The sequence below is a fragment of the Macrobrachium nipponense genome, chromosome 12 (assembly GCF_015104395.2).
Source record: "Macrobrachium nipponense isolate FS-2020 chromosome 12, ASM1510439v2, whole genome shotgun sequence".
Taxonomy (NCBI): domain Eukaryota; kingdom Metazoa; phylum Arthropoda; class Malacostraca; order Decapoda; family Palaemonidae; genus Macrobrachium; species Macrobrachium nipponense.
The window spans coordinates 71,416,523-71,427,936 of NC_087205.1; the positions used below are offsets into that span (position 1 = coordinate 71,416,523).

The 11,414-nt window shown below is 43.0% G+C and overlaps 1 protein-coding gene across 14 annotated transcripts in view; it reads left to right on the top strand.

Annotated features, from left to right (window-relative positions):
- The window catches only part of LOC135224597 (uncharacterized protein F13E9.13, mitochondrial-like), a 537,654-nt gene extending 527,142 nt beyond the window's left edge, over window positions 1-10,512 (top strand). For all 14 annotated transcript variants that reach the window (XM_064263749.1, XM_064263741.1, XM_064263753.1 and 11 more), the window contains one exon: window positions 9,763-10,512. The gene's annotated coding sequence lies outside the window, so the exon portion shown is untranslated. The remainder of the gene's footprint in view (window positions 1-9,762) is intronic.
- Window positions 10,513-11,414: the final 902 nt, after the last annotated feature.

Genomic DNA, 11,414 nt, shown 5'->3' on the forward strand with positions numbered 1-11,414 from the left:
AAATGTACCAATGTGGGATTCAGTCAGTAATTTTTGTTTCATTTTGATCCTTGCTTTATGTATGTTGTTTGTCTATTAGAATTTTTATATTTTTCTGTATTGGTGGGAGGATTACTTGTCTCTAATTCGGAATTATTGTTTATCCTATATGATTCCATAGTTATGGATTTGACTTTACCAATTGGTTTCTGTTGTTTCTTTTTCAGTTTCTGTGCACTCTAATGGGTGTTCTGGATTTGATATTTTATCTGGAACAGGGTGTTCCCTTGTATAATTTTTGTTGTTTTAAGCTATACTAAGGAGATTCGGGAGTGACATGCCAATAGTCATCAACTGTGCTGGAATTTTTCCATCATGGGGCCTAGCGAGGGGTACTCAATCTTTAAGCTCACTAATCATAAAAATATAAAAAAAAAAAATTAATATCTCAAAAAGATATCATTGACCTTTAATGAAGTCAAATCTTTCGCCAATGGCATAAGTGAGAAATGACTCCCAAATGTCCGCATTCCTACCCTACCCCAAAAAGGGGATGGCATAACATGATTAGTATGGCCCAAGTGTAAGCAAACCCCACTTGATAGGACTGGTATTATGACAATACAATTATTCCCATCTTAATCACATTATGGGCAAAGCAGACAGAATGCTGGGAGTTCTATTCCTAGAACCAGGCCCCTTTGGAATCTGTGGTCCAGCCCCCACAGAATAGTTCCGCCTAAAAAAACAGTTCCAAACTTGTTGGGTCAGATTTGACTTTACGTTAAGCCATGATATGTTTTCTTATTTATTAGATTTGGAAAATTTTGACAAAAGTAGAAAAAGCCACAAAAATTAATCCAAAAATTAATAATGTTATATGGAACTCTTGGGTTCAAACCTAGGAGGAAAAAAAATCCAGAGGTTTGAGAGCCCCCTCAATTATTTGTATATGATGATTATTTTCTAGATTGTCACTTCACTTTGATAATTATATATTTTTGCTAGTTTTGTTATTTATTTATGTAATGATTATTTTCTATTTTGTCACTTCACTTTGATAAAGGGATTTTGACGAAGAAAAAATCTATTTCTGGGCGAGGGGCCTGTGTCGCCCAGTGAAATAGGTTCCTTTGATACTATTTCTAGGTATAAATATTGCTATTCATACCAGAGAAAAAGAGAAACGTTTGTGCCAAGGTAAATGGCTCGCTCACCTTGTAATAAAAGGTGTCGATATATATAAAGAGTGATTGAATACCACTACCAGAGGTACCCTGCCATTTAGCTTCTTCCTCTGCCAAAACCCCATCAACAGAGGAGCCGCACTATAGCCCCGCTACCCTCTACTACTACAGTGAGCGCCTCTGACGTCATTCCTGAAGATAGCACCCAAGCTTGGGTTAAGCAGGGTGAGGAATACAGATACAGGGTGGGATTTCACTGGGCGACACAGGCCCCTCGCCCAGAAATAGATTTTTCCTTCGTCAAAATCCCTTTTCTGGGCTCAGCCTGTGTCGCTCCGTGAAATAGTGCCAGAGAATTAGCTCCACCAAGCTTGGAAGAAAATACAAAATACTAAAATTAGCAGGTAAAACAAACACTAGTAAGGTTAATTAAATTAGTATAATGTACAACTTAAAAGTACCAAATGGTACAAGTGAAAGGTACAGTATATTTTACCAACTTGAAATTACTTAGCTTAAAGACTTAAAGGTACTAGTCCAAAAAACTTAAAGGTACTTAAAAGTAAAACATGTAGGAAACAGAGATAATTAAGTTGATAATCATACAAATAAGCAAGGGAACTGAGCCCTAGCGCAAGTAACAATGTAAAAACAAAAACATCCAAGGCAAATATGTAAACTAGAGGCAAACTAGCTAAGCAAGGGTGCAGTGAGGCAGGCAGAAGGGAAGGCTACAGTGAAAGATAAATAAGAATATTAAGCAATGTCAGGGGAAACTGTGTTTCCAGCTGCCACTGCTGAGAATTTAAGGGCCTCTAAGGACTTTTAAGTAGTGGTGCTTAAAGACTGTCGAAGATTTCCAGCCTGTATATTTCTTAAGATCGTCAAAATTCATATGTTGAAAATAATTGATAGATGTGGCAACTGCCCTAACATCATGAGCCCGTGGGAAGGATTCCGGGTTGGCTTATATAATAAAGTACAAAATTTATTGTCTGATGCCTTTTAAGGAAATTGTACCACCCTTCTCCCTGATGAATAAGGGACCTGAAGACTTTAAGGTTGTTCTACCCAAGTAAGCCCTTAAGGAGTTAACTGGACATAGGGACTTGTCCTGGGGGAGTGGTAAGATTTTCCATGGGGTCCATCTTTCTTGTGGATCCTCATTTTTGGCCAAAAATTGACGATCTGGAGAGAGAAGTACTTCTCCTGATGGGAGGAATTCAATGTGACCTGGTTCTCTCGAAAGAGCCGACAGTTCTGAAATTCTTGCTCCTAATGCTAAAATTAATAAAAATAAAGTTTTTCTCAGGAGGGTTGTATAATCACATGATTAATTATTTCTGAGGCCAACTTGAGAACGTCATTCAAGAACCAAGAAACTGACTTAGGTCTCTCTGTGGGTCTAAGTCTAGCACAAGCTTTTGGTATAGAGGAAAAGTAAGAATCTGTTAGGTCTATACCAAAACCAAACTGGAAGATCTTTTCAAGAGCTGATTTGGTAGTGGTAATTGTGCTTGCTGCAAGACCTTTCTCAAACAATGATCTGAAGAAGGAAATGGCCAAATTTGTGGTCATTATTCGTGTATTAGAGCTTCTAAGAAACATAGCTAGTTTCTTAACGGCTGAGTCATATTGACGTAAGGTAGATTCCCTTTTATCTGATTCCAGAAATGCAATATTTTGGGGATCGATGTTAGCGTTCCTGCGAGCTGCAAACTTCATGAAATCCATAAAGTTAGGGCTTTTTGAATCCTTGAGGAAGCGGACACAGTCTTTGTTTGCACTAACTGGGTCAGTTTGGGATTGGGAATCTGTAGAGGCCGGAGTCCCAACTCTAGAAGTAGTGGGAACCAATTGCTCTTGGGCCAATTAGGAGCTACTAGAGCCACCCGGCCCTTGAACGATCTTAGTTTGTTCAGGACTTTCAGAAGGAGATTCACCGGAGGAAACAGGTAGATCTTCCATGCATTCCAATCTGTTGCCATGGCGTCCGTGGCATAAGCCAGATGGTCCAGGTTGGGTGCCACGTAGCAAGGGAGCCTGTGATTTGACTCCGTGGCAAAGAGATCCGCCTGAAGCCCCAGGATTTTCTGACAGATCCAAATTACTCGTTTTCTAGCGTCCACTCTGATTCTAGAGGGGCGGAGCGTGACAGAGCGTCTGCTACCACGTTCCTTACCCCTGCTAAGTGGGTGGCTGACAAGTGCCAATTGTTCTTGTCCGCCAGAGAAAAAATGGGTATCAGGACATGATTCAGGTGACTTGATTTGGATCCACCCCTGTTTATGCAGTGGACTACCACTGCACTGTCTAGGACCAGTTTGACATGCGATTTCTTGTGTGGCCGGAGCCTCTTCAGAGTAAGAAACACTGCCATGGCTTCCAGTACAGTAGTACCTCGAGATACGAAATTAATCCGTTCCGAGGTGTCTTTCGTACCATGAGGTTTTCGTATCTTGGACCACATTTTACATGTAAAATGGCTAATCCGTTCCAAGCCCTCCAAAACACCCCAGTAAATTTCATAATAAAGCTAAATTGACCTATAAACAATGAAATACTACAACAATTTGGACCATTCAATACGTAACATAATAATAAAAATGCAAAACCTGTAAATAAAGTGTATATTGGTGTACAAGAAATATTATTACTGTAACGTAAAATGTGGAAGCTTACCTTATGAGTGAGGCTATCTTCGAAAGTGGCGGCAGAGGAGGAGGAGGACAAACGGCAGATACGTACTTAACTTTACGAAACACAAAAAAATTTCAGAAAAACAAACTAAACTTTACAAAACACATTAACAAAACTGTAACACTTAAAACTTTACAAAAAACTTAAAATAAAATTTATTTTGTCTTTTTTTGATTTTTACATTTCTTTTTACTTTTTTATACTTTATGTAATTTCAATTTCTTCACCATCAAATGGATGCCAGTCCGTTAACGGGATTTTTCGAACCACCCATGAGAAGCCTTGAACTCTGGGGTTGCCATTGATGTCCCCTCTCTGCCGTCGTCTTCGGCTTGGGCAATCAAATCGCTGAAAATAGCGCTGGCCTTCTGGCAGATTGCCGTCTCGGTTATCGTATCGCCATCGATTTCTTTGTCCTCGATCCATACAAGAAGCAGCCTTTCCATTTCATTATGCACATGGCTCCTCTTGTTGGACAAAATAGTCACGCCCTTGGAAAGTGTAGCTGCTTTGATGGCTTCCTTCTGCTTAAGGATGGTGCCTATCGTCGACAGATCTCGGCCGTATTCCTTAGCGATCAACACTCAACCGCAAGCCAGCTTCATACATTTTCATTATCTCCATTTTTGTCTCCATAGAAAGCATTCTCTTCTTTCTGTGAACTTCAGCAACTTTCTTGGAACCCATGACTAATATGTACTGTACGTAATTAAGTTACGTATGTAGTACGTATACTAATTAGGTTCTCACAACACAATAAAGTAGCACAACGAAATTACTAACGAATTTACGATACTAAACTAAATCGTTGGACCGAACGAATGCCGCATGCGTAGGATAAAGCTTCAGGTGCGAAGTGGCCGAGCGAGGCACGCCACCGCGTAAGATGCATGATGGGAGGGATGCTGTCCAATAGGAGAGAAGGATCTCATGGCTTGGCTAGCATCAGCATCAGGAACCAATGGGAGAGCAGGAGGATGGTGGCGAGTCTACTAGAACTAAGATGGCGGCGCGCGGCGCAAGTTTCAAAATTATCGGGCGAATCTCGGACTTTCAGAAACCTTTCGTATCTTGAAAACTTTTCGTATGTAGAGCAGTAAAATTTTTCGTGTCAGCTTTCGTATCTCGAGTTTTTCATAAGTTGAGCCTTTTGTATCTCGAGGTACCACTGTACATTGATATGTAGTTGGCGGAATGGTAAGGACCAGGTTCCCTGGACCTTTTTGTACTGTGAGTACCCTCCCCACCCGCTTAGGGACGCGTCCGTGTGGATCACTAGAGACGGAGAGGGGAATTGAAGGGGTACTGCCCTTGATAAGTTCTTCACTTGTGTCCATGGGTGGAGACGTTTCGTCAAGATCACCGGGATAGAAGCTAGTTTGTCCTGGGACCTCCGGTTTGCTTTTGAACGCCAGACCCTGTTTATGTCCTTCAGTCTGGCTTTCAGAAGAATGTCCGTGACCGAGGCAAATTGGAGTGAGCCTAAGATTCTTTCTTGGTTCCTCTGGGAAGTTTGTTGTTGTTTGAGAAATTGCCTTGTAGCCTTGGCTATTTCTTTCCTTTTCAATGGCAGGATTGACAGAGTATGTAACTCCAAGTCCCATTGCAGGCCTAACCACTGGAACCGAGATTCCAGTGTTAGTCTGGACTTGGTTTTGTTTATTTGGAATCCCAGATGTTCCAGAAACTCAATTACTTTGACCGTTACCTTTTGGCATTCTTTGGGGGACTTTGCCCATATGAGCCAATTGTCTAGATACGCTACTAGCATTATTCCTTGAGACCTCAACTCTTGAACCACTGCTTCCGCCAGTTTCGTAAATATTCTGGGGGCGATGTTGAGCCCGAAGGGCATTACCTTGAAAGAATAAGCTTTGTTTCCTAGCTTGAAGCCTAGGAACGGGCAGAAGTGTCTGGCTATTGGAACATGATAATAGGCATCTGTAAGATCTATAGAGGTTGTGACGGCCCCACGGGGAAGTAAGGTCCGTGGTCAGCATTCTGAACTTGTCGCAAGGAATGAATAAGTTTAGGTGTGACAAGTCCAGGATGATTCTTCGCTTTCCTGAGTCTTTCTTTGGCACACTGAACAAGCGTCCTTGAAATTTTAAGTTCTTGACCCTTGATACTACTCCTTTGAGAAGAAGATCTTGGGTATACTTTATCAATTCCGCTGTTGGTTTTTGGTAGAAATTGTTGGGTGGAGGAGGACCTTCTGTCCAACTCCAACCCAAACCTTTGGTCACTATGCTTTGAGCCCAAGAGCTGAACCCCCACCGTTGGCGGAAGAGGTACAGCCTCCCTCCTACCTTGGGATTCTCACTGCTGGTTTGTGGAGGGGCGGCCTCCCCGTGCTCCCCGGAAACCTCTGCCCCTGCTGGTGGCCCTGCCGGATCTTCGATGTCGAGAGGCACCCCTGGCCCGACTGCCTCTGGCAAACCTATTAAAGGGCTGAAAGGCCTGGGCCTCAAAAGCCGAGTTATAGGCTGGCGAGACAGCAAAGGAGGTTGATGGCTGGGGCTGTTGGGGTGGTTGAGCCACAATCAGATACTGCTGTTGTGGGTGAGCCTTTGAAGCGGAGTGCTGTGGTACCTGAGGTACCTGTACTGCCTGGACCAGAGCCTGTTGTGAAGCCTGGAAGGACTGGAACTTCCTAGGCTTCTTTTTCAACCTGGGGTTAGTTCCGGAGGATTCCAGTTTACGTTTATTAACTAGACCCCATCTGACCTTCAGGCTCTGGTTCACCTTAGAGGCCTCGTGCAGCACCTCTGCCACTACCGGAGCAGGGAAGAGGTCTGTTCCCCAAATTGAAGAAGCGATCAGCCTGTTAGGCTCGTGGCGGATGGTAGCCTCGCCCAGAACATGCTTTCTGCAGTTCCTCCTTGTGACGACAAAGTCATAGAAGTCGCACTGCATTGTATGCAGTAACTACTTTGCCATGACCTTAAATAACGGCTCTTGTTCGTAAACAAGAGCTGTCATCTCCGCCATCGTCAAGGATGAAAGAGACCTGCTGAGCCTGGTCCGGGCGTTGAACTCAGTCTGAATTAATAATTCAGACAACCTGGGGAGCCTCTCGCTGAAAAGTGTTGTGGCGCAGTTGGGTTTCAGCTACCCTACTGTGAAGGTGAGTGCTGCACCCTCAAAGTAGTTTTCTGATCCGGGGATCAGAAGGGAGGTCGGCTCCGTCTCCCGGAGCTGAGGCATAGGCTCGTCCTTAAGAGCTGCATGGTATGTAGCTTCCACTACCTTATAGGTAAGTGGGAGCGGAGTGCCTTCCACCGTGGTAAAAATGGTGAAAGGGCTTTTGAAGGCGGTGAGGCGAGTGCTCTCACATTCCCACTCATCCAGACTCCTTAGCCACGCCTGCTACGCCTGTTCCCGAGGGAGGATGACAGTTTCCTTCGGGTCTTTATCCTCTCGCATCATGGCTGCGTCAGTTAACTTAACGTAGCCCATGAATGGAGGTTGAAGGTTCTTGGGATAGCACTCGAAGTCTTCCAACCTCCGAGTCCCAATACCTTCAATGGAGAGCATACTGTTCACGAATGGAGCGTATGCCGCAATCCTCCATGGGTTGTTAGGTTTAAAGTCCAGGAGCTTAGACGAATCCGGCGTGACGGCATTGCTACCTGACCGGAATGAGAGGGGCCTGCCGCCAGCGAGTCCCTAATGCCCGTCATAGCATTTTCCAGGGCAGCCATCCTCTCTGACAGGGATTGCATCGACTGACCCGAGGCCTCGACCGTACTAGAAAGTTGGAAGAACATCTCCTGAAACCTAGTGTTGACTAGGTTCCCGACGACGTCTCCCACCCTCTCCAAGATATTGGAGGAGAAAGCTACGGGGTCGAAGGAGGAAGACTGGGCCTTCTCCTTCCGAGACCTATGCTTGGGGGACCGCGGAGCCGAAGAAGACACAACCTTAGGTTTATCCGGCCTGGGATGGTGAGCCGGGGACTTCTGGATAGAAGAAGGGGCTGACTTCTTTGGCAGCGACGTCGGCTTGGGTTTAAAGTCCATAGAGGACTTGACCTTGGGGATCACGGAAGAAGTTTTTGGTCGTACCGACCTCTGCTTCTCCGTAAAACCCAGGAAAGAAGTGGAAGTGGAAGGGATAGGAGAAGGAGAAGGAGAAGGACTCAAGGAAAGCCCTTGAGCCCCTACAGGACCTGCCTCAAGTACACCCTTACCTGGGCCCATGACATCTACAGTCATGGGCTCTAAGTTGAGGGCCGCCACGTCTTCTGCGATGTCCTCCGTCAGGTCCCCTGTCGCCGGGAGCGAGACCATAGCCTGGATGTCAGCGATGAGTGGAGCGGCAACTTGGGGGTCCACGACCGAGCCCCTCTTCGCGCCAGGGAAGACTAGGTCAGCCATGTCCTGGGCGAAGATGTACGGGCGGCCTTTGGGAGAATTCCTCCCGAAACCTCCGACCCAGGCCTTCAAGGATGTTAAGGCTGCTACCCTCCCCGCTTCCAAAACCTGTAAGAAGGGTTAGAGTTAGCCATAGAGAGAAGACGATTGAATTGTATGAATCAAAACAATTCAATTCAAAAATATGCACATAAGTGAATATAATAGCAAACGAATGGACTCAGTGCCATTGAAAATGGAGACTTACCCCAGTAGAGGCTGCTTCGACTAAGGCGTAGGGAGTGTGGCAGTTGTCGTGATGCCACACCAAGTAGTCATCGACTCGCACGGCGCACCCGGCGTGGGAGCGGCAGACTTCATGGCCACAGGGATCCTGCAAGACGGCGTTACAGCCGGTTTCCTGGCAACAGATGACCTGTAAGTCAAAGGATACACGAGTATCATGACAACCTCCAGGGAGGTTATAGAACTTAATGCTATAAGTCTAATGTAGTAGGCGCCGGAGTGGAGCCTACTAACCAGAGAAATATATATATATATATATATATATATATATATATATATATATATATATATATATATATATATATATATATATATCTATATATCTATATATCTATATTTTATATATAATAGATATAGATATATGGATATATATATACATATATATGCATGCAGTCACATATGGAAAATAACCAGGTTCATAGTGCTGGAGTGGCTCCGGAGAACCAGATCAGTGTAGCTATGTCAAGGTAACTGCTGCACTGCTATGCATAGCTCTGTGTATATAAGAGGGGGAGAGATATGAATCAACTCCGCCGGGGGCCGGAGTATGCCGCAAGCCACTGCAAGAGCGGAAGCGAGACAGTGGAACAGAAAACCATAGAGTGACATACCAGACATAAACTAACTAGGTTGTGTGTAATGCTATATATAATATATATGGAATAATAAAAAGTACTGCTAAGGTAACTTTGATGGTAGGGAGACCAAAGAGTGAGGGAGCCGCTCATGCTACCCAATCTCCTCCTAAACATAATAAAATGGGAAAGATCCGTATAGTGAGATAAAAAAATCATAACAGCAGTACTTAACTTAAATGCAGAAGCTTGATCCATCGTAAAAGCAGAAGATAAATCCAAAGTCAGCGCAAAAACACAGAGCACAAGCAAGACCTGTGTAATGGCAGTGACGCTATCAGAAGGAAATGACGTCAGAGGCGCTCACTGTAGTAGTAGAGGGTAGCGGGGCTATAGTGTGGCTCCTCTGTTGATGGGGTTTTGGCGGAGGAAGAAGCTAAATGGCAGGGTACCTCTGGTAGTGGTATTCACTTGCTCTTTATATATATACCGACACCTTTTATGACAAGGTGTGCGAGCCATTTACCTTGGCACTAACATTTCTCTTTTTCTCTGGTATGAATAGCAGTATTTATACCTAGAAATAGTATCAAAGGAACCTATTTCACGGAGCGACACAGGCTGAGCCCAGAAATTATATCTTAATTTTTTTTTTTTCAGATGAGTGAATGACCAGTTATGAACCCCACCCATACCCTATGTATAGTTAAATTAACTACAACAAGGAGGATTAAGAGCTAGCAGCAGGGAGCTTGAGGAGAAAGGCTGAATTCTGTTGTCACTTGTGTGTGTGCGCTTTGTACCTCTAAGGTTAAGATAGAGACAAAGAAAATTGTGCCTTTTCTATGTAGACTATTTTTTTAAATTTTATCGTGACTGGTGAGTCAGTAATTTAGATTTGTCAAATACCACAGTGGTCCCGTGATAAGCATAAGAAGCACTCGCAGGAAAAGGTGAAATGAAAAATTGTACACTGCTCTTGAGTCCTTATTTCAGTGATCTGATCTTTCTGTCATTGTGTTCAGGTCTGGAAATAAGATGAAAGCTCAGTGTTTACGATCTTTCATTTCACCTTTTCCTGCGAGCACTTCTTATTTGTAATGTAGAGCAGAAAGATATTGTTCAGGTGATTGTCATCAATCTGTTACCTGAAGTGGTTTACTGTTACTTTGTGATTATTTTTTCTACCTAGAAAGTAACACATGGTTCTTAGTAAGCTAATACGCTACAATTTGTCAACATTTAGTATAAGGCTATTGTAGTGTATGAAGAATCTTAATATGTAAATGCAGTATTAGTAAGCATACTATTGTTTATTGTAGACTATTAGTATATAAGTTTATCAGTTTTGTATGATGGTGTGTGTATGTATCAGTTTATATATTATTAATAATACCAGGATTTATGGAAGTATAATTATTTTTTGTAAACCTCTTTATATTACCACAGATAACCAACTACATTAGCATTAGCCACAAGGAATGACCCTGGGTCAACTCGAAACATGACCATTGGCACTGATGATCACTGAAATATTACTGCAGGTAAATGGGTGGAAAATGTAAAATCCAGAATATTCCCATGATAATGGAATACATTGCCCCAGGGAATGGAACAGTGGAACTGAGTACTACTGCAAAAGTCTGTTCAGCCGGGAAACTGAGAGGTCGAGCTCAAACTTAAACTTTCACCATTAACCCTCTTGTGCATAGGCCAAAAATATAAGGGTGTAAGGTACACGACTTTTCCCCCGGGCCGAAAAGAACATGCGCATGGAAAAGGTTTTTGGTAAAATTCCGTACATCCAAACTATAACTGATATACGCCTCTGGTTAGTGTTATTATGTCGGCAAATGATTGAATTATTTCCTGAAGCAATCAGAACATCTTTACGAGGCTTAGAAATAATAAAAACGACGTGATGAAAGTTAAATTTTTTAGAAAAATCGTAGATATTTTTTGGAAATAATCATGAAAAATATAATAATTAGGTTTGGGGAGTTTGTTTACCTAAATTGTGTAGAATTGTTTGATCTTTCACGTGGAAGCAATAATTTTGCTATAAATGTGTTTGCTAATGAGCTGTAATTGATAAAAAATGCTAAATTTTTACGAAGTGCAATTTTCAGATTTTCCAACCTAATTATGTTGATGTTTTGTATCGTAGCTAAGCAAGCTAGCGGCGTCAGGTTTGTGTTTTCTTAGAGTTTCATCATCTGTCAACCCAGTGGCATCAACTACATTTTCTGACTGACACATTTTTTTTGTGAATTTTTCCTGCAAATAACTTATATGATTTGTCATCTGTGCAC